At 37.9% G+C, this 23817-nt stretch overlaps 1 long non-coding RNA gene and 1 other non-coding gene across 3 annotated transcripts in view; one reads left to right on the top strand and one right to left on the bottom strand.

Annotated features, from left to right (window-relative positions):
* Positions 1-7094: 7094 nt before the first annotated feature.
* On the top strand, positions 7095-7197 carry LOC116667859. The gene has a single exon (XR_004324913.1). It is a non-coding gene; the product is annotated as a U6 spliceosomal RNA (small nuclear RNA).
* An 8-nt stretch (positions 7198-7205) lies between these two features.
* Positions 7206-23817, bottom strand: part of LOC116667760 — a 41536-nt gene continuing 24924 nt past the window's right edge. Inside the window, exons 2-3 of one of the 2 annotated variants that reach the window (XR_004324795.1) lie at positions 22858-22957; positions 7206-7962 (exon numbers count right to left, since the gene is read on the bottom strand). This is a non-coding gene — a long non-coding RNA (uncharacterized LOC116667760). Of the gene's footprint in view, positions 7963-15592; positions 15975-22857; positions 22958-23817 lie in introns of those variants that run through there. The other variant, XR_004324796.1, reaches the window with a different exon arrangement.

The following is a 23817-nucleotide window of genomic DNA, read 5'->3' as shown; positions in this document are numbered from 1 at the left end:
GCAGACTTCTGGCTCATGGAAGACTGAGGGGTTGGAAAGAAGGGAGAAGCCAGAGCATTCCCCACCCTCCCTGTTTCAGGGATATTCTTGGGCAGCAGCTGCATCTTCTCCATGGTACCAACTCCTGCTGGACAGACCCACCCTACTTCCTACTTCCCCCAGTAGGGGAAACAGGTATCCCCAGCCCTGGGCTCCTGCACCGTTACCTCCTCCTTTGTCTCCATCCTAGGGGTTACGATGGCTTCCTGCTATTGCTGCTTTCTAACCTGGTCTTCCCTGTTTGGCTCTCAGTTCCTCCAGTCACTTTTATGACCAATTCCCTGAGTTAACTTCTCTGTCGCAAATTCTTGACATGGTTTCTGTTTTCCTGGTAGGTTCTTTATTGATACATGTATATAAAACATTTATTATAGTACCTGGTCAATAGTATGTTCTCCTTATATGATAGGTATAAACAAATGTAAACCAGGTAGACATTAGTTAATCTGTAAGCATTTTAAGTATAAAGAAAAGACCCACAGCATCCTTATCCACAGTTCTAAAATCTATAAAACTCTGAAAACCTGAGTTTTTCAAAAATAAGTTTGTGGCAAAGTCATTTGATTGCAAATTCTGACATGAACTGACATGAAGCTATCTATAGTATTTATTTATCCCACTTAGGGTGATTTACTTTATGTTTTATTGCATAAAAATGGATGTGTTTGAACTCAGAAAACTGATCAGGCTCCACTGGGAATGTTATGTAATAAATAGTATGTGCACATTTTCTGTGTAAACTTCAAAAAATTCTGAATTCAGAAATCTATTGGACCTGATTGTGTGGCTCTATCAGATTTCAGAAAAAGAGAAAGTTATCTTTGAAATGGGCTTTGGAATATGGAGGAGACATTCTGAGTAACAAGGAAGTTATAAAGAAAAGTGTGGGAAAAAAGGAAAAATGAGGTGAATGTGGAAAAGGAAGTAAAAAAGAATAAGGATAAAAATTATTTTAAAAATCTTTAAATGTTGGATTTTATTGTTAAGAAATTGAGAACCCTTGAAGAATTTTGAGCAGAAGAGTAACTTAAATAACATTGTGCTTAAAGGAACATTAAACTAGGTAGGCTAGCATAGAGAAAAAGTCTTTTGGAGATGGAGATACATTTAACAGGCTGCTGTAATAGGATGAGTAAATGCAGCTGAAGTGAGGTAGTGGCATGCCAAACAAAGAACAAATATAGAATCCACGGGGCTTGATAATTAAGTGAATATGGGGAAAGAAAAAGTGTGATGGTTAATTTGATGTGTCAACTTGACTGGGCTAATGGGTGCCCAAGAGCTGGTAAAACATTATACCTGACTGTGTATATGAGGATATTCCCAGAAGAGATTAGTACTTCAATTAATAGACTGAGTCTAGACGATCACCCTCCTCAGTGTGGATGGGCATCATCCAATCCATTGAAGACCGGACAGAACAAAAAGGCCAAGGAAGGGCAAATTTGCTCTCTGCCTGACCCAGAACATCCATTCTCCTGCCCTTAGACATTTGTACTCCTGATCCTCAGACCTTCAGAGCTTTGACTAGAACTTACCTGCTACCTTGGATCTCAGACCTTCGGGTGGGAATTGGATCAACACCACTGACTTTCCTGGGCCTCCAGTGTGCAGGTGGTAGATTGTGAGACTTCTCAGTCTTTATAACTGCATAAACCAATCCCTCATAGTAAATCTCTTTCTATATATCTATATATATCCTATTGGCTCTGTTTCTCTGGAGAATCTTGGCTAATCAAGAAGGTTATCTAGAATAATTAAATGCATCCTGGGAGATTGAAAGAATAGTGCTACCATGAACAGAAATACACAAGTGAGGAGGAGGAGCAAGTGGGGGGGGGGAGGTGGTATGTTTAAGTTATGACATATTGAGAGACTCAAATATTAAAGCCATCTGGAAATGATAGAATGTTTATGAAGATGGCAACTTTGCTGGAGTCATTTGTGGATTCATGAGATTGTGAGAAAAGCAACTTCAAGTAGTTTCTTCATTCAAAATTAACATTTAGAAACCTGACTTCAGAACTGAAAGATTTGCTTTGGTGAAGCTCTTCAAACAAAAGCCTTGCCAATGTTAGACTTCAAATAAATATCCCTTAAGTAGAACTAGAAATTCCTATTTTCGTATTAACAGTTCACTTTCCCAGCATATATGCCACAGTTCCAGAATTACAAATTCAGTGAACACATAAATTACAAAAAAATTCCCAAGTGACTTTTATGGTTCTGACTTCTTGTGAATTTGGAATTACCATTTTAAGGTGATATGAAAATTCTTATTCTTCAAAAGTAGTGTATAAAAAAGACATTTATCTCCTTTTTTCGTGAAATGTCAATCACAAAACCACAATCATATTTTTATCGTTGCTCAAGTGCCACTGAAACTGCAGTGTCACAGAAACAGATGCACTTCTCTAATTCTAGAGAATGTACCTTGCTTAAAGGCAAACGCAGCCTTCAAATTTACAACCAACTCCTTTTTATTGTGAGTCTCTTTGTGGCTAAAGTGGGATCAGCTGTGGTAAGTGCCCACAAAAACACCTGTATTAGTTTGCTAGAGCTGCCATAACAAAATACCACGGATGGAGTAGCCTAGTCAACGGAAATTTATCGTCTCTGGAGGCTAGAAATCCAAAATCAAGGTGCCAGCAGGGTGGGTTCCGCTTGGTCTGTGAGGGAAGGATGTGTCCCCGATTTCTCTCCTTGGCCTGAAGATGGCAGTCTCCTTTGTGTATGTCTCCCTTGTGCATATTGTGTATATGTTTCTGTGATCAAGTTTCCCCTTTTATAAGGGCATCAGTCATATTGGATTAGAGCTTACTTTTTTGATCTCATTTTAATTTGATTACCTCTTAAAGACACTATCTCCAAATAAGGTCACATTTGGAGGTACTGGAGGTTGAGGCTCAACCATATCTTTTTCAGGGGGGACACTGTTTAACTCCATAATGACACCTCATCATAAGGCATGTTCCTATGACTCATTCGTCTCTAGGCTCCACTTTAACACAGAGAAAGGCTGTGGAGTTTCTTGAGAACTGGACAGAAAGCTAGCTGCCAAGCAGGTGGCTGGTGGCCTGGCACAGCTCTTTCAAGGAGGAAAATTGATAATCAGTTGGAAGACGATTACTTGCTCACTGACTCCTCTTTACTTTTAGAGTAAAGATAGTCTCTCCAAGAAGTTAGAGCCTGGATACAACATAATTGTCTACCTATGAGTAAAAGTAATAACTTTGACATGGAAAAAAATTTGAGAGGTACTTTTATTTAAGTATTTGTCCTAATTAACATTTATTTACTTAATTATAAGTTTCTGTTGACAGAGCTTTGTGCTATGCTTGACATATAGTAAGTTTGTCAAATGAATGAATAAGCTAATGAACAAATGACTGTTGTATAGCATTGCATTATCATTTGGGGGGAAGAATAGGAAGAGAAAACCAAAAAAGAAAAAAAAAAAAAAGAAAGAAAGAAAAGAAAAGAAATAATAAAATCCCCTATAAATAGAATTAAAATAAAACCATAGAATATTATAACTTAGGGACTTTAGAGATCCTTATAAGAGAAATTTAGTTCCTCCTTTTACAACGGAGAGTTGAGGTTCAAGGTGGTCACTGTCTCTGAGATCATAGGATCATGTTAGTGTTGGGCCTAAGAATAATTTGGCATAGTGGAGAGCAGGCATTGTGAAATCAGGGTTTTTGTTGTTGTTGCTGTTTTTTAAAACAGTCATCATTTATTCTGCAGATCTACAGTTAGCTGAGGATTGGCTGTTCTCAGCTGGCCTTGGTAGGTGGCTCTGTTTGGGCTCTGCTCACAGATCTGGAGCTCAGCTGAGCTAAGCTGGGCTTGACTTTGATTTGGCTTTGCTCCCCGTCTCCCCTTTTTCTCCTGGCACCAATGGACCGCCTTGGGTATGTTCTCATGGCAACGACAGAGGAGCAAAAGAGCAAGCCCAATTGTGCAAGCTCTTTCCAAGCGTGTGGTTGTGTTGTGTTGCTGATATTCCATTGCTGGTGTTGAAGGGCTGAGCCCAAGGTGAAGGGGTGGGGTGTATTCCTCCTCTTCAGTGAAAGGATCTGTGAAGTTACATGGCAAAGGCTATGGATACGTTGGGGGTGGGGTATGAAGAATTGTAGCTCTTAATCTCCCACGAGTGATGAGTGCTGGGGTATGTAAAATTTTTCCAAGAATAAGGTACATGAAATCTTGACTTTATTGCATAGATTTGAGAAAACTGACTGTCCTCAGTTTCTTCATCTACGAGCGAGGATTAATGTTATCTGTATTGCTGGATACTTGTGGAAAAGAAAAAGGTGGCACTTATAAAACATTTCTCATGTAATATATTTTGAACTTATGTTAGATCAATTTTCTCTTTTTCAGAGTAATTTCAGAGTGTACATCCCTAAAAACCAAGAGGACTATTATAAAGCAAAAAGCAAATAAGCACAGTGTACTAGTGTACACTAGGGCACTAATGTAGAAGAGGAACAAAGTAAGGGAAAAATTTCTCGGCCTGAAGAGGCTATTCAGTGACGATTAATGCAGAGGACTGAAGAGGGTATTCCAGGGGTAGGGGAGAATAAAACAAAATGTGGAGGTAATGTCAAAATGAACACATTTAGAAAATCATCTCACCTCAGTTTTTCTCCCGATATGAGAGACTGGAGAAAGAGACCTATCCTAAGTGAGTCCTTAAAAAAACGTGAAAATACCTCTTTTCTCACTTCCATCTAGTCTCTCCCTTTCCCTCTCCCAGCACTTTTTAGAGATTTGTAAATAAGACAGGGGACCCACAGAGACTGAGCTTAGATGTGCTTTGCTTCTCTCCTCTCTTCTGATTTTTTTCCTCACTGCTTATTTAATTCCTTGCTAAGAATGGACATGTCATTATATACTTTTTATTCATTAAGTCTTCATCGAAGGCAACTATGTGCAAGGCATTGTCTCTGATGCTGAGTAGAGGTGGCGGGGTAGTGGTGGTGGGACCTGTGTACAGAGATGAACAAAAAGGGTTTCTGCTACTAGCTGAATATTCTCTATCTGCCCCCACTCCAATAATCTCCACTCTTCTCCCCTGCACTGTGTTTAAGGTTGGCCTCTGTTGCCTTCTGGCTTCCACTGGAGTTGAGTCAGTGAACCACCAGCAGGAGGGTAGAGATAAGGAAGTGAGAGGGTTTGGTTTCTGTCCTGCAGGCTTGACACCTGGCAATGGCTACACTCCTCAGAGTCACGGCTCCTGTACCCTTTCCCAGCACGACAGGTGCAGCCTCCCCTGAGTTCTAGTAACTGCTCCCTCCTACCCCTTTAGGTCTAGAGCTGATGTTAGCTTTTCAGTGTTGTTAGTCCTGGGGTGTTTCATCAACATTTGTTGGTTTTCCCTTAATCCCTCCACACCTTTGTAGATACCCCTTCACTCAACCTTCTTCAGCTTCTGATTATGCATCTATGTTGGGTCAGGACCGACTGATGCACTTTCCTATCATAAAGTCAGTGCAGGAATTGAGAGACGGGTGGTGTTAATGTGCTTTCTTTCCAAAAGCAAGCTTTGCTAGATTTGTGATGTCCTATTTTTTAAGTATATTTCGTATGTTTGCCTTTTTGCTTGGAAAATGATTTTATCAGGGTTGTCTTCTCTGAGATACTGAATATAGTGTATACTGTGTAGTATAGTGACTTTTTCCCTGCTGCCATCCCTCCCTTCCTTTTTTCTCTCTCCCTTTCTCCCTCTTTCCTTCCTTCCTTCCTTTCTTCCCATTTACTTATTATGTGCTGGAAGACAAGAAAGACAACATTTGAAATGCAAACCCTGTTTCAACAAAATCATAGAGCTAGCGGTTTTGAGGAAAGAGACTAGCACCCAAACCAGATAATTTGGTGCCTATTTTATATTAGGAACATTTTAAATGCTGGTGTTTCTATTTATGCATTTTCCTTTCTCATGACATACTTCCAACCTAAATACCTCGCTCTCAATAACCTCCTTGCCCCCTTGCCTTGCAGTCTGTTGCCAAATCTTATATATTCTACTCCCCCAACATCTCAGGGATTGATTTCTTTGTTTTTATCCCTATTACACAGTCCTCTTAAAATCTTATTCTGTGGTGCATTTGAAATAGACATAAACTTAAATGTATGACGATTTAATTTAATTTTTTTTCTCCATAGCCAAGCTTAGTTTACAATTCCATTTCTAATTTTGGCAGAAGTTCATTCTTGTTAATTGAAGGTTACCTCAGTGCGCCGTGTATTCCCGGATGGAATATCAGACTCGAGCCTCAGCCAGGGGCTCGTTCCTGCCAGCTTTGTTTCCTGTCTCATCCTCTGATATTCAGTCACTGTTTACATGAGGCCATGGTGAACCACGTGCAGTTCCCCAACAATCTATTTGATGCTTTTCCTGCCTCTTTTCAAACATGCTCTTTTTTGCTGTTAAGCCATCTTCCCTTTCTCTCTCTTCACCTTCTTCACTTCAAACCAATGAATAAATACTCTCTTTATTTGATCTCTCTTTCAAAAAATTCAGTAAGTATCTAGCTTATAAAAATCCTATGGAAATAAAGTTATTCCCATTCGAAGATAGGGAAAGGGATGCTCAGAGTAATACCCAGCACCATAAAATTGATAAAGAGATGAGTTGTGGTGGTAGAATTGAAATTTGTTTCTGACTCCAAATTTTGTGTTTCACTCTCTATTTACTGTAACTTATTTATTCATATAGCAAATATTTATGGAACTCCTAATATGTATAAATCTCTGGGATAAAGAGACGGCTTAAAAGTTCTTACAGTTCACTGGAAATGCTGTGTAAGTGGAGTGACAAGCACACCACCAGCTGGAGAATTAAATGGCAGTAGAGTTACAGGCAGAGAAAGGTACCACCCTCTGGGAAGGTGGGAAAATAATACCCACAGAAAGATAACATTTAAGTTAGTTTTTAAATAGAAATAAGACTTTCCTAAGCAGAAAGAAATTCAGGTAGGGATAACTGATACTGTCTTTATTTAAAATCTTGGTATTTTATTTATTATGCATTTTTTCATTGATTTAGATTTTTTTTTAAAAAATATTGCATTAATTGGGATGATACAGAGAAGATTAGCATGGCCCCTGTGCAAGGATGACGCACAAATTCATGAAGTGTTCCGTATTTTTAAAAAAAGTATTGCATTAAAATATTTGTCTTGATTCTTGAGTTTTTTTGCTGTCACTTTAAATTTTGTGCCTGAAGTGAGTGCCTTGCTCTCTCACCCTGGTCTTTTTCCTGTGACAGTCATGGAGTTGGAAAGGGTATAACTTTTCCAGTGAGAGGTGATAGGTTAGGCTTGGTAGAGGGGAGGGTGTGAGTGTGGGCAGTGGTGGGGAGGTGGAGGCTTTCCAAAGAGAGGGCTGCTGCTGGATTGTGAAGTGGCTGAGGAACAGGTAAATTTTGGTTTTGAGTTTTCAAATGAGTCTTTGGAAGTCTTTTTAAAAAATCAAGAGTGGTAAAATCAGATTTGATTTTTGGAAGATCTCTTTATAGAAGACTTGAATATGGCAATTAATTAACAGTTTATTTCATCAAACAAGATAAGAAATATTGAAAGCCTCAGTGAAAACAACAAAGATAGATGTATTGGGAATAATATTACCTTATGTTTAATTCTTAATAAAAATTTCTCTTACTAATTATGTAATTAATTTTTTTTCTTCTAGGAACACATTTATCCAATTTATCCAATTTTTTTAATCATCTTATCTTCTACCTTTGAACATTTTACTTGTTTCTAGTTAAGCGTAAAGTAACGGAGAAGTGCAACTTTACATCTCCACCCCATAATGCCTTATCTGATGAATGTTGCTCTCTGTGTCCTCAGAAAATCAACAGCAGGAAACCTCAGAGTTAATTTCGCTTAGCACGTCACCACCTAGTGAAAAAAACTAAAACAAAACACAAAATAAGTGTAAAAAGTCTGAGCAATTGAAAGTATCTCCCAGTCACACAAGAATTGCCTCTCATCATACTTTACAAACTCTTCAACCCTAATAAGGAGAAAGCTCTTCCAACTCATTCTAGAGCAGTTTTTTCATTTGTTGACTTAGCAACAGGCTTTGACTGAGAATTAAAAAAAAAAAAAAAAAAAAAAAAAAAAAAACCAAAAACCTTGTAAGGGGTAAACATTGACTTACCTAATCAAGCACGCATCCTTGAAGACAATTCATCCAAATATAGGTTAACCAGGGTATGTCATGTTTCATTAATTAAATTGTGCTAATTTTTTTTTCTTTCTTTTTTGAGAGGGGTGTCAGAGTAACTATACTGGGGAATTAAGGTATGGAAATGTAAATGATGGCATTTAATATTCCTGATGAGTTTGTTGTTGAGTTTGCACCATGTCATCAACAAGAGTCATAGTTATAAAAGTATGAAATTAAAAGAATGGAGCAAAGGCTATAGTAAGTTTGTCCTGGAAAAATATGAGTTAGTCTTGGGAGGTAATAAATAACTATTTTGGCAGTGACTCCTGGCCGACTTGGAGGATATTTAAAAGATTTTTCTGAGTGTTCTCCATAGGGTATCCTCATCATGAACCTCAATACTAAGTGCCGTATCTTGGAAGTTATCCTCTCTTCTTCCAGTGGACAGGGAAAGAGTTGATGAGAAGTCTCTCTCTAGTTTGGTAAATAGAACCATCTTTAAGCAGTTAGGAAAACGTATATGTATCTGTAGCAGATGTTGAGATGTTAATTAGGGCTCTGTCATCATCTTCCTTCTCTCTCCTTCCCTCCTTTGTTTTCTTTCACACTATTATAGTTTTATAGTTTACATTCTGAGGCATTTTCTATATAAAGTGAGAAATCCAAGTTAAGGTCTTTTCTTCTTTTTTTCTTTTTTTTACATATGGATGTTCAGTTGTTCTTGCACCACTTGTTGAAAACAAATCCATTCTCCATTGAATTGCTTTTTTAAAAATTTTTTTATTTATTTACTTACTTTTTGTGGGGGGAGGTAATTAGGTTTACATATTCATTTATTTAGAGAAGGTGCTGAGGATTGAACCCAGGACCTTACGGATGCTAAGCAACCACTCTACCACTTGAGCTATACTCTCCCCACTCCACTGAATTGCTTTTGCACATTGCCAAATACCAGGTGGCCATATTTGTGTTTGTTTTCTTTTAGTGTCTATTCTGTTTCACAAATCTTTGTCCTTTCACTAATATCACCCTGCTTTGATCATTAGCTTTATAGTAAGTCTGAAAAATCTGGTACTGTGAATCCACCAACTTTGATCTTCCTTTGGCTTTTCATTGTTTTGGTTATTCTAGTTCTTTTACTTTTCTGAAAGCTTTTAGAATCAGCTTGTTATATCTTCTGAGAAGAAGAATCATGCTGCTTCTGGGTTTTTGATTGGGATTTCATTAAATCTACAGATCATAGGGGACAATTGAGATCTTTACAATATTCTGTCTTCTGTATATCTCTTCATTTTTAAAGGTCTTCTTCAGTTTCTTTCACCCATGTTTTCAAGTTTTCAACGTATATATCATGAGTGTATTTGTCATATTTACACTTCAGTATTTAACCCTTTTTGGAGTTGTTATAAATAGTACTTTTTAAAACTTCAGTTTTTATTTACGCATTCATAGTATACAGAAACTGGTGAATTTTTTATAATGATATTTTATCCTGTGACACTACTAAACTCACTTATTAGTTTCAGGAGCTTTCTTTGACCATACCTTGGGATTTTCTACATAGAAAATCATGTCATCTGCTAATAGAGATGGTTTTAGCTCTTCCTTTCCAAACTAAATGAGTATCTTTTGCTTTTTATTCTCTTGCTTTATTGCTATAGCTATAATCTCCAGGAAAATTGAAAAGGAATTGCAAGAGCAGACATCTTTGCCTTGTTCCTTATCTTAATGGGAACACAATCAGTTTTTCACCATTAAGTATTACATTGCTTTTTGGTATTTCTTAGATTCCTTTATCAGATTAAGGAAGTTTCCTTCTATTTCTACTTTTTAAAGTTTTTTTTTTTAAATCATGAATAAAGTTTTAATTTTCTTGAAGCTTTTTCTGCATCTATCGATATGACCTGGTCTTTCTTCTTTAGTGTGTTAAAAAGATGCATGACATTGATTTTTGAATGTTGATCCAGCATTGCATTTCCAGTATAAACCCTACTCAGTCACGCTGTATTATCTTTTTGATATATTGCTGGATTCAGTTTCATACTGTTTTCTTGAAGATCTCTGTATCTACATTAATGAGGTATATAGTTCTATAGTTTTATTTTTTATACTTTGGTATCAGAGTAATGCTGGTCCACTAAAATTAGTTTGATAGTGTTATCTCTATTTTTACTTTCTAGAAGAGATTGTGTAGATTTTATTTCTCAAAAGTTTGGTGGAATTTGCCAGTGAAACCATTTGGGCTTGGAATTTGCTTTGTTGGAATATTTTTGAATTCGATTTATTTAATAGATATTTGAGTCTTCAGTTTAGCTATTTCCTTTTGAGTGGGTTTTAGTAGATTTCCTATTTCAAGAAATTGGCCCCTTTCATCTAAGTTGTCCAGTTTTAACGCATAAACTTGTTCAGAGTATTCCTTTACTATCCTTTCATGGTCAGCGGGGAACGTACTGACAACCCCTCTTTCATTATTTTTATTAATAGTTTGTGTTGCTTTTATTCTTAGTCAGTTTGGCTAGTGGTTTATCAATTTCATTGATCTTTGGTTCTATAAATGTCTTCTATTGTTCTTTTTTCAAGTTTATTGCTTTCTGGTCTTATCTTTATTATTTCCTTTATTCTGCTTGCTTTGGATTTAGTTTGCTCTTCCAGTCTCTTAAAGTAAATATTAGACTTTTCTTCTTTTCCAAGATAGGCTTCTTATGGTGTGTTTTTCTCTAAGATATACTTTGGTTGCATCTCATAAACTTTGATATATTTCATTCATTTTTATTTTTATTTAGTTCAAGATATTTTCTAATCCAATCTCTCTTTGCAGCCTCGTCTCCTAAGACTTCCTTCATATACATTGTGTTATAGCCATATTTGTATAATTTTCTGTTTTTGTTCCTTTGTTTTTGATGTTTCCTTTACTAGGAATGCCTTTTTTCCTAGTTCAATCTATCAGTCTTATCCTCTTCAAATGTCATATTCTCCATAAAGCTCTCCCTCATCATCATAATAGGAAGTGATAGCATCCTCTTTGAGCCTCCAAAGTATATTATACTTCTCTAATATCATTTAATAACTTTTTCCTTGTAGTTACTGCCAATCATAACCCATTTCCTTTGACTCCAGAGGAGCAATTGGTAGCTTTACTCTGGATACGCTGAACAATGGTCGGAAGAGACAGTTTTCCAGATTCTTCTATTGCAGTATTTCCCTGAGTGATTTCTTTTGGTACTTGATTACTCCTGCAGGTGCCAGTGTACCTAGATCTGTGGTGCTGGTGGAGGCAGCATCTACTGACTCTCCTTTGCCAGCTAAGCATACACCCAGAATGCTGAAGAATGTTCAAACAGGTCATTGCTCAGTGCTTCCAGTAATAAAAATCTGGAATGTACATATTGGGCATGTTTGTGAAAAATTATGTGCTTCACCCTGTAATCTAACTCATCTCCATGTACCGAATAAGAATCCATCTTCTTTCTTCAACTCATCTACTTCTTCCTCTACCATTGCCCTTCCCTCCATTACACTGGGCTTTTGTCCTTTTTATTCCTTCTCTTGTCCTGCTCCAAGTCTTTGCCTTCCCTTCTGTTCCAAGTCACAGCCCTTTTCCCAGTAGTTAGCAAGGCCATTACAGTATCTTGTATCTGTCAAATCATATGGTTGAAAATTTGGCAATGTGAGTCATTGTTCTTCCCAAGGCTGGCTTTGGAGAGGTGAGTGCAGCAATTCCTGTAGATCAGGAAGTTGGGGGAAGGGCATTGACTTGCCTCCTACATTGGCTTGTTTTCTTTCCCCTGTCTTATTTTTTCTGCTTTCCCTAAGTATTTTTTAAAAAGCAGTCATCTTACATTATTTAGGTTAATCTTTTATCAATAACTACCTTATAAGATTCATATGCTCTCTTTTATGTTATCTCCTAACTCTATTAGCTTAATCTTAGAAAACACCATGTCTAATTACCTTTTCCAAATTTCCATGTTTCTTTTCTTCTCCCCATTGACTACAGTGGGCAGAAGGAAAGGCACTTCATGACATATGATGTTATTTGTATACATATATCCACTAGATTAGAATATTCCTTGAGTGTATAGATTAATTAATCTTTTTAATCCATGGTTGCCCACTTATCATTACTTACCATGTTGCTGGACATTTAGTTTATCCTCAAATAATGCATAAAATTGAAAATGAATGTATACAATTAAGGCATGGTGAAAAAAAAAAAAAAAGCAAGTAGAATGCCTGGAAAGTTTCAAAATAAAGAAAACCTTACTGGATTTGCCAGCCTGTTGAGGCAAACAATGCAGAAGGGCCCCTTATTAAAAATACAAATTTGACTCTAAATGCATAGAACACATGAAAGAGCAACAGTACTGTCTTCCACAAGTTGGTAAGTCCACTTTCTATTCTCCAAATGCAGTCTCAATGGAAATAAAACCAAGGAAGTATCTGAGTCACCCGTATAGATCTATGTGGCAGAATTCAGTGATGCAGTGCTTAATGTAATATCTATTTATAAAAATTAAGGCTTTCAAAAAATACCTATCATCAAAGTGTTAGATACAAATTTCTCATCCTTAGTTCTCAGATAAGCACAAATTGGAAACAGTATTGGCATATTAAAATGACTAATAAAATTATATTATATAAAACTAAGGCTTCTTACTTAGGAAAATGTGCTAAGTCCTATTTCTAAGGGTGAATCAGTGTTGGTCCAAGAGGACTTAATGAAGTTACCTTGAGCATTGTTTTAGGCTATTAGAAGAGCCTCTCAGATTCAGACTCTTTAGAAAGATTACTGAGCTGAAAGGAATAAGCATGATTCACATTTTTATGCACGGGAACTTTCATCCTTTCACCTAGGAAAGCAAATCCTTTTCATGCATCCTCAGGTTCTGCCTCTACATTTTTTTTCATATTGAGCTCTTCTTTTGTAACCTGTGTCAGACTGGATGGCTTGACAACTCCACTTCAGATGTGGTCCTTGTCTGGGGAATAGCAATGGAACCCACATCAGGGTGACTGTTATCCTGGCTTGTCCATTCAACTAGCTCTTGTCTATGCCAAGATGAAGACTGAAGTTTCTCTTCGGCTATGTAGACAGAGATATCTATTTTAACAATGGCTCAATGAAGTTCTTTAAAATAAGACTTTGGAATAATTGAGGTTGATTCTGAAGGCACAAAATAAAGCTAACAGTGATTTAAAGATAGGTTTTAAAGCAGTAAATATTAGCTTGTAAGTGACTAATTATAATATCTACACTCAGTAACCACTCTTTGTTAGAGGAGAAAGAAACATTTTAGCCATGGTTGGCTTGAAAAGGAGTAGCAATCTGTTTTCTACTCTGCTGTAATTTTTGCCCAAAGTTGAGCAGCTAGTGTTCATCTTCTAATAGAAATATTCAGAGTCTTAGTTGCAGAAAATTTCAGAGTTTGCTGCATTTGCTGAAGCCCCATTTCACATATATATATAAATACCTTCTGTCAAACTCTGGTATCATTAAAAAAAATAGTTTTATAGAGATATAATTGACATTAATTAAACTACATATATTTAAAGTATACAATTTGGTAGATTTTAACATTTGTGTAAACCTATCAAGCCATCACGACGAACAAGACTAATGAATATTTCAATAATCTCCAAATGTTTTCTTGTATCCTTTATAATCTCTCTCTCTCTCTTACTCTCTTCAGAAATCCTTTCCCTGTCCCTAGGCAACAGCTGATCTGCTTTCTGTCATTGTAGATTGATTAGTTTGTATTTTCTAGAATTTTATAAAAATGGAATATCACAGTATGTTTTATTTTTTGTCTGACTTCTTTCATTCAGCATAATTTTTTTTAGATCTATCCATGCTCTTGCATGTATCAATTATTTTTTCTTTTATTGTAAGTAGTATGGACATACTTCAATTTGCTGATCCAGCCACCTACTGGTAGACATTTGAGTTGTTCTTAGTTTCTGGCTATTATAAGTAAAGTGTAAGTTCCGTAGATATTCAGGTGTAAGTTTCTTTGTGGATAGATGCTTTCATATCTCTTTGGTAAAACCTGGGGAGGGAATTTTTGGGTCAAACAGTGGCTGTACATTTACATTTTTAAGAAGTTGTCAGTCCGGTTTCCAAAGTAATTGTACCATTTTACATTTCTAGTCACGGTGTATGAGAATTCCAGTTGTTCTGCATCATCACCAACATTGATATGATCAGTCATTTTAATGTTAATTTACCTTTCCCTAATGTCTAATGATGTGGAGCATCTTTTGATGTGCTTATTTGCCATCTCTAAGTCTTCCTTGGTGAAGTGTCTGTTCAGTTGTTAAGTCTATTTTTTATTGGGTTGTTTGTCTTACTGAGTTATAAGGTATATATATATTTATACATATATGTATATATACTCATGCTAGATCAAAGTCCTTTTTCAGGAAAATGTTTTTCAAATGTTTTCTCCTAATATTTTTTTGAAGAGTAAAAGCTTTTATATTAGATGAAATAAAATGTGATGATTTTGTAGTTTGTATTTTTTGTGTCACATTTAAGAACTCTTTGTGAAAACAAGGTGATGAAGATCTTCTAAGTTTTTTGCTGGAGATTTTAGCTTTTAATTTAAGGTCTATGACCCGTGTCAATTTAATTTTTGTAGATGTTGTAAGGTAAAAGTTGAGATATATTCCTGAACCATGTGGCTATCCAGTTGTTCCAACACCATTTGTTAAGAAGATTATCATTTCCCTATTGAATTGCTTTGGCATATTTGTTGAAAACTAATTGATCATCTATGTACTAGTCTGTTTTTGGATTCTCTGTTTCATTTTACTGAGCTCATTGTCTATGTTTTATTAATACCACATTGTGTTAGTTGTAACTTTATAATGGTCCTTGAAATCAGAAGGTAAATCCCTCAACTTTATTATTCTTTATCAAAGTTGTTTTGATGATTCTCTGTCCTTTGAATTTTATTTTAAAAAGTCCTATTGAGATTTTGTTTGGAATTGCATTTAATTTATAGAACAATTTGGGGGAAAATGACATCTAAATAACATTGAGTCTTCTGATCTATGAATATGGTATATGTCTCCCTTTACTTTTTAATTTTTCCAGAATGTTTTGAAGTGCTTAGTGTATAGGTCTTTCACATATTATATTTGTTTTTTGAAGTTGCTTTTAAGCTTTGTTAGAATGAATCAGAGCAGCCTTTAGTCTAGGGTTAATTTACTTCACTAGTAAAGTAATACTCTTTTGAATACCCGAAATCCTGTAAATTACAAGGTTTTTCACTGTGTCTAATGGGAACATGAACTATTTCTAGCCCTAGGTGTTCTGTTGCTCTTGTTGTTGTTGTTGTTGTTGTTGTTGTTGTTGTTGTTGCCAGCATCAGATAGTTTTTACTTACATACACACACTAACCAATATTCAACTGAATACTTAAGGGGGCTTTCTGCAGGTCCCTGGAACTCTCTCTGTGCAGCATCTCCATTTCTCAGTTCTCTGCTTTGCAAACTCTAGCTGCCTTGGCCTCCTGCGTCTCTCAACTTGTCTCTCAACTCAGACAGATGACCAGACTGTACTTGGGATCCCCTTCTCTACTCAAAGAGTAAACTGGGGCAATTGAAGGGCTCATCACACTATTTCTCTCAATGATTAGTGTCTAGTGTTGCCTGACTTCCAATATTGGAAAACCATTGTTTCATACATTTTGTCCAGGTTCTTGGTTGTTTCAGTTGGGAAGTTTAATCTGGTCCGTGATACTGCAGTTTTGCTGGAAACAGAAATAATATTACTTTAAAAATCATCCTTCTACTTTTGTCTTTTTGTATTTATACATTTGTATCTTGAAAGCTATTTATCTCTACCGTGTACGTAAATTATGACTTTTTTGTTTTATCTTCTAGCGTTTGAGGTGGAAGTTTTAGGTAAGACTCCAGTCCCTGTAGAGGACTGAGATAGAATATGGAAACTGTTGTGGGTTTGAAAAGGCTTATTACTCACCCAGTGATGCTTTCAAAGCAGAGCAAAGCAGGCTCCCAGACAGGTCTGAAAATGGCTTGAGAGAGCAAGGAAAGGGGACTGGCTTGGCTTTTGTTGTGATTACAGGGTGGGGCTGCTCCCTGGAGCAGGCTTACAGGGTTTGAACTTCTGCTGGAGCCGGAGGAGAGCTCTCTTATCAGTTTGCCCACATGTGGGACAGAAGGGGAAGCAGGAGTGGTGAGGCTTGAAAGCTGTCAACAGTCCAACATCAAAAATGGAGTCAGACTCATAATTATAAATCACCCTCTTATTTGCCTGATGGCTGAAATGGGCCATGTTTCATTTCATTGAATTTGAATTTGTTTAAGTAAGTCCTATGGCACTGTATATAAGTCTTGTAGCCTGGGGCCAGTGAGGGAGGTGAAAGCTTCATTAAGAGCCTTTTGCAAGAGCCCAGCATTGTGCATTTTGAGAGGTGAAATAAGCGTCTTGATCATTTTCAGTAATGTTTGGAACTCTGAAGGGGATAAGGAGAGCGGCCTTATATTGTGGCTTTAGTATGTGCAAAGTTATGTGAGATCTTGATTTATATTTTGGGTATCTATGAGGCAAGAGATTCCCAGAGCTCTCTAATCTAAATAAAGAAAATAACCTTGAGTAAGAAATTGTTGTTGCTAGGCTGGATGGACATAGTGACATTGGCTCAACAGTTTTTAAAAATGTGCAGATGGTGCCAAAATTTGTCCAAGGCATCCAATGCATGAAGTTTTGGATTGTGTTGGCCCTTGGGCCCATCCATGATTTGACTCATCCTAGTTAAAGTAGCAGTTCTCCAGTGAGCATCCATCACATGTTGGCGGCATTGTGGTTCCTAAAATACACAGCCCCCCTTTGTTATTCATTCAGCTGGTCCCAAGGGGCTCTGCGGGTAGTCAAGGGATCTTTGAGAGGGGTGGCTTCCTCTAGAACAGTGGCATCAGGCAAGGGACTGAAGACAGGGGAGACCACCCCTTCTACAGGTGAGATATAACTGAGGCCCAGGTTGGTTTCTATCCTGGGGGTACCATCTCTGTTTTAGCAGTTAGGCCTTGGGGGCCTTGCTGAGCTTGCTGGGTGCTGATTTCATAAAAGAAGACATAATGGGCAGCTGGGTATGGAGGGTCGTGGTCAAGACCTGTGAGAGCGTTTGTTCCCAGGATGACCCAGTATGCAGTCAGTGATTGTCCCTCTAATGGGGCAATCTCATGTGGCTGAGGAGGGCAGTTTTTTAACCCTGAAGTCCCTAGGCAGCTTATGACCGTTATGGATGGTCCATAGACTCCAACAAGCATTAGATGAAGTTGCTAAAGCCTCGACAGTGAGGAGTCTGTGGGGGAACACCAAGGAAAGTGCTGTTGCTGTGTTACTTGGACAGATTCTAGAGCCCTTTATTGTGGAGAGTCCCATTCAAAGTGGATCAATTTGTGAAAAACAGCATAAATGGGCTTAAGAAAAATTTAATTAGGAATATGTAGCTTAGAACCCAACAGGCCTAAAAGATGTTGAGCTTGTTTTTGAATTGTGGGTGCTTAGAGGGTCAGTAGGTGTTTCTTGACAGTGTTGGAAGGGGAGGGCTTTTCGGAACATGAGAGAAGCATGTTATCACAGTGGTACTCTTCCTCACATAAGTGACCAGCTATAAGTGGTCTGTGTACAGCATGAGTGGACCTGTATATTCCACAGTGTACCAGCCTTTCTCCTGAGCTCTGCCAAGAATGAGGGCCGATGCCTTGTTGAGACTGCACAACCAGTGGTCGTAGGGTAGGGATCATTCTCCTGAGCTCAGAGTCAGTCACAGCCTGTGCTGGAATTGAACACATGATTCAATCTGAGATACACAGATGGGTCTGATCCAGGACACATGCCTGACCCAGGGTCATTTTAAGTAGGGTCCTGGTCTTTTACTTCTGTCCCTAAAGGTTAGTTTTCAAAACTTTCTACTTAGGTTGATTAAATTTATGACAGAGGCTCAGTAGGGCTCAGCAAATGCAGCACAAAGCAGTATAGCTCAAAGTGCAAGCTTGCCAGCAGGCAGCCACATAGCTCAGAGAACACTCTAGACAGCCGGCAGTGGAGCCAGTTAGCAGCTGTGTGATCCAGTACATTCCCTTTACACCAATTCACATCACCACAGGAAAAGTTAAATAATACATGGTTAAACTAAACCATGGAGCTCTTGATTTAGTGTAAGAGATCAGTTAAAAAAATAAATAATTGTAATACAGTGTGAGGGGTGGACTTAAAGGTAGGATGAAGGCACAGAAGAGAGTATAATCATCTTTTCTAGGGCAGAGAAGGGTTTAAAGAGGAGGAAACACTTGAGCTGGTCTGGAAGGAAGACTAGAAGTTTTCCAGGTAGGAAACTGGTGGGGAGGGGATGGGTTGGACGGGTGTTATGAGCTGAAAGCATTGTACATGCAGAGATGTGCAATAGTGCATTTAAATAGTTGTAAGATCAGGATGATTGAAGTGGGATTCACATTAGCAGTTAGGCTAAAGCAGATAATGGGGAACTTTGTGCTCCCCCTGAGTGAAAATCAGGATGAAGTTCACCTTTGGAAAGATCAGCAGTGCATGAATGGCTTGAAGGAAATGTCTAGAAGCTGGGAGACCCAAGGCTACTGTTAGCCCACGTGGTGTTTTTATGCAATTTAAATGATGGTATCCTTTCTTAGGGTACTTTATTTGGATTCTTTTCTTTTCTTTTCTTTTCTTTTCTTTTCTTTTCTTTTCTTTTCTTTTCTTTCTTTTCTCTTCTCTTCTCTTCTCTTCTTTTTTAATGGAGGTACTGGGGATTGAACTGAGAACCTCACGTATGCTAAGCTTACACTTTACCGCTGAGCAATACCCTCTCCTCTCAAAGTACTTTATTTATTGGAAAAAGTTCATATCACTGATTATAGTATACATTTTACTGTGAAGTGAGAAAATTTTGTAAAAAACATAAATCTATAATGCCTATAATGTCAATGGTGCCTTCATCAATAATCTCAGGTGTGGTGAGTGTGCAGAGCACACAAACATGCATATTTCTCTATCTCTATCAATCTGTCTATCTGTCTGTCTATCTATCTATCTATCTATCTATCTATCTATCTATCTATCTATCTATCTATCATTCTATCTATGTATCTATGTATCTATGTATCTATCTATGTATCTATGTATCTATGAATCTATTATCTATCGAGGCCAATACCAGCAAGTTAAGATGGTATAATCCAAGGGCTTAGTGATCTGTGATTACTTAGACTTGAAATCTAGATGTGAAATTTGAAAAAAGCAGTAGGACCCTTAAGAAGGCTCTAGTACCCCCCATCCCACACCCTTCGGAAATACGTGGATAATTATGTCGTCCACTCAAATGGGTAATGAAAAGGAAAACAGGATGGTGGTTGGAGGGATGTATTAGGAAATGATAGTTTGTTTTACTTTTAGGCATACTAAATTTGCAGTGTTTTTGTACTTATCTGTAGGCCATTAGATATATTAGCCTGGAGCTCAAGACAAGAAGGTAGATTGAAGCCACAGACCTGGTAGCCACTCATATACTGGCAGTTGTGAAAAACATGGGAATGTGTCTTGCTCAACTGCAGGAAATCGGTTGGCTGAAAGAGCCCCAAGTAATGTCTCCCTCCCATTTTCTCTGATGTCTTGACGTCAGACTCTTGTATGATTTCATAGAGGAAGAAATTGAGTCTCCCAAATGACTGATTTTGGATTGGCACCCTTCTACTCTGATGTGTGAGGACTTAGAGACAGATTTAACTCAATTTTAGAAAAATGAACAGTGCTCCTTTTCTTCAACCTGCTCATTGATACTCTATATATGGTGGCTACAAAGCTTCCTGGTTGAAGACACTGGCTCTGGAGGCTAATGTTCCATCAATGTGAGAAAGTGACATCCTAAAGTGAATCATGGCAGATACAGAGAAGAACTAGGAAGATGAGGATGACACAGTAAGGGCCAATGGACAGAGAGGCAGTAGGCTAAGTGGTTAGGGGCACTGATGCTGAGATCAGGCTGCCTGGGGTATAATGCAAGCTCTGACTCATACTTGCTGTATCACACATGAATTCACCTCATTTTGTCAATTTCTTCATCTGTAAAATGGGATAATAATGGAATGCCCTCATAGGATTGTTTTATTAATCATAGGACTGAATGAAGTGATGTGTATAAAACCGTTAGTGCCTACCACATTTGATTTAAGTAAATGCTAGCGATGTGCATTTTGCCTAAGGAACCTATGTGTTGATGGATGTGTATTTACAGTCAGTATAGAAAAATGTTGTAACATAATTGATTAATTGGTACTCTAATTTATTCACAAAAGGATTTGAGGTGGCACTGCCATTAGATACAAATATAAAGAGATTAGAATAAAAGGAGAAATAAGTTGAGTCATATAAAGCTAAGAGGACAGAGAAACACAAGCATGAAGTCCAACACTATATGTGCAAGTGGCCAGATACTCAGCTGAACAAAGTGAAAAGGGTGGAGTGTACATTTTGGACTGCTTTCCAAGGTAGCTCCTGGGGCCATGCTATTCCTGTATTTCTACCCTGCACGCCTTGTATCTTGACAACAGAGTAATGCTTCACTCTCCCTGAAGAGAAAGTTTTCAAAAAGTTCTTTTTCCCTGTCTTCCCAATTTTGGTTATGTGTTTTACCATATGCCCAACTCTCAGAGGTAACACTATGGGCATATCTTGGTTCCTTTCTCCCCATGTCTACTCCAGTAAGGATATTTTTTCCTCCTTTGCAGTGCCTCTCCCTTTAGGTTTTGCTTTCCATTCTCACCACCAACCCTCTGGGTTAGATCTTTATCACTTCTTGGATGTGCTTTATAATATCTTCCTTTTTTTCCCTCTGCCCCTTGATCTCACCGTCTTTCAGTCTTTCCAATACAACCCTATAAGATGTAGCTTTCCCAAACAGAGTTCTAATCTTATTATCCCCTTGCTCAGAAACTTTGACTGGGGGCCCCATTGCATTCCAAACAAAGGATAAATAACTGGAATACAAGGGACCCTCACTATCTAACCCCACCTTTTATTTCCAGATTTATCTTTTACCACTTTCCAAACATAGCTGTGTTCTAACTGCTACCCCAGGGCTTCCTTCTTTCCTTGTTCCTGCATGTTTGGAGCGATGTCTTAATCGTCTCTGTATTCCATGCAACACAGAGTGGAGTGCCTTGCTTAAGGTAGAGTGTTCAAGTAGAAACGGAAGAGTTTTGCTTTCTGTGAATTCAAAACCCACGGAGTGCTGCCCTCTTTTGGTTACAGTAGCCCAGAGTCCAAACCACCAAATAGGGAATGATGCTGAATGACTCATCTTTTCCTTTTGGTTAGAACTCTCATGGAAACAAACAAGGCAGGGTGAAATAATTCCATCCTCTTTTCTCATTTTATCTAGCTTCAAAGATTGTTTGTTTAGGGAGATAGATAGAAGATAAAATTCTGTAGAGAAAACTTAGGTCTCTACTGATTCAAATCATATATTTTGTGTAAACTCAGAGCTGGGGTAAAGCCAATAATCCTTTAAACACTTCCAGAACTCCAGGAATCTTCAGGCTTTAACATAGACTTTGATGTAAACGCTAAGGGGATGATCAAAGAACAAGTATCCCCTAAGGCTTTGTAAGGTTGAGGACAGCCTCTTTAGTTTAAGGGATAGTAAGGCAAAGAGCAAGGTGGCTTTTTCACACTGATACTCGGTATTCATTCAATTAAGAAATAATGTGGCCTGACCCAGAAAACAAAGAGTACTTCTGTAGGACCTTGCTGGGTTCCCAGTTTGCGATTCCACCTGAGCCAGTCTTGAAGATCTGGCAGAAGTAGAGAGGAAGGATGACTCAGAGTCCAGGAAGAATGATGGTCACATTTTTAAGAAGGGATGACAGGATGATAGATGTACAGGAAAAAGAGCCCAAGTGAATGAAGTCTCTTGATTATGATATGACTATCTAGGGCTGTTAATTTTAGAGCTTTATAACCATGTCTTTGTTATGAATCACATTGAACTCACTAGGTACTAAGACAATGAATAGTAGATAGGCATGCACTAGAAAGAACAGGAAATCTCAATTAAGGCAGGACTTGAGCTTTATCTCAATGTCAATAAAACCAAACTTCCTTGGATCTGAAAGGGAAAGGCAGTCTAAAACTGAAACTCAGCGGGGGACAGGATGCTCCACACCTCTTGGAGGAGGACAGAAAGGTTGTGGGCTGGAGTCTGATGCAATCTTGGCACCATCTCTGATTAGCAGAAAGATCAGGTGTCAGTCATGACCAGAGTTGTTCCCTACTATCTTGAGAAGGTCACCGGATTGCTGCCCCTTCTTTTTTGAAACCTGATCTGGGGATCACAAACAGCCACAATGAGTTGGATCACTGCCATGTGCTCTAAATTGGGCTGACAAGGCTGACTCAGTGCCAGGAGCAGATACACAGGATGCAGCTTGAAATATTCAGATGGAGGTTGGGCTTCTTCTTTTTTTTTTTATTTTTTTTTTATTTTCAATAATGCTATTTGAGGAGAGAGGATTGTATATGAACATCAAAGACTGAATTAAATGAGATTTGTCCTTCTTGTGGACAGAGGGGATCCACAAAGTTCTGCCACTTACCCACGTTCAATTTTAGGTGGCTGGCTTGGGAGGCTGCTGTTTCTTTCCAATGTGATGGGCCTTCTCTTTAACATCATAAATTTAAAATTTGTTCAAAGGTCTGTAAGAAACAATGGAAAATCCCTCTTGTGAGCAAGTGCATGTACACGTCCATAAATATGGTTTCTTTTATTTCTGTGTGAATTTGCAAGCAGCACCTCACTGGAGCTGAACTTTTGCTATATAAATAAAACCATCTGGTGTATCCAAAGAATTTCAGTCTCTCGAGAACAAGATCATAAACAATTGATCCTCCCCAGAACTTTCAGCTAGTTTCAGTAAAGCTTTCCCACAGCACTGCTTTAATTATTTTACCTGTTTTTTCATCTTCTAAGGATTTTACACTCTTGTCTTGCTCATCTAATGTCTTTTTTTGTGTCTACCCCATCCTTTTGGCAATGTGAAGAACAGTGCATCCTTTAAGGTGTCTTGCTGAATGGATCACAAGTAGATACTCAGATTAAGAGAGCCCTTGGAAGAAGGGAGCATAGTATTCCGTTTTTTCTGATGGGAAAATGAGACACAGAGCGATAAGTTCAAGGTCCCACGTACCACAACTATTAACTGCTAAACAGGATCCAGATTTTGTGAGTCCCAGTTGAATAATCTTTCTGCTCAACGCTGTCTTCAACTTAATGTTTATTTTCTTTAAAGCATGGATAACAAGGACGCTTCTTAGTAAAACAAAGAGAATCCAGTCTTTGACCAATTGACCAAACAAGACCCGCCAGCTGGGAACTCGGTTAGGTCTCATAAGAATGAAATTGGCTTTCTTCTGCTCTTCTTTTTTCTTTAACCTCTCCTGCCCCCTTTAGCAAAAATTGTCTAGTGTTAATTCATTTCTTGGAAGAAATGAATGTCTAGGAGGCTTCTGTAACTTGAGTATGTTTGTCTGGAAGACCAAAAGGAAGATAGCAGAAG

This window comes from Camelus ferus, chromosome 12 (genome assembly GCF_009834535.1).
Source record: "Camelus ferus isolate YT-003-E chromosome 12, BCGSAC_Cfer_1.0, whole genome shotgun sequence".
Classification (NCBI taxonomy): Eukaryota; Metazoa; Chordata; class Mammalia; order Artiodactyla; family Camelidae; genus Camelus; species Camelus ferus.
This window is presented reverse-complemented; position numbering and strand designations above follow the sequence as displayed.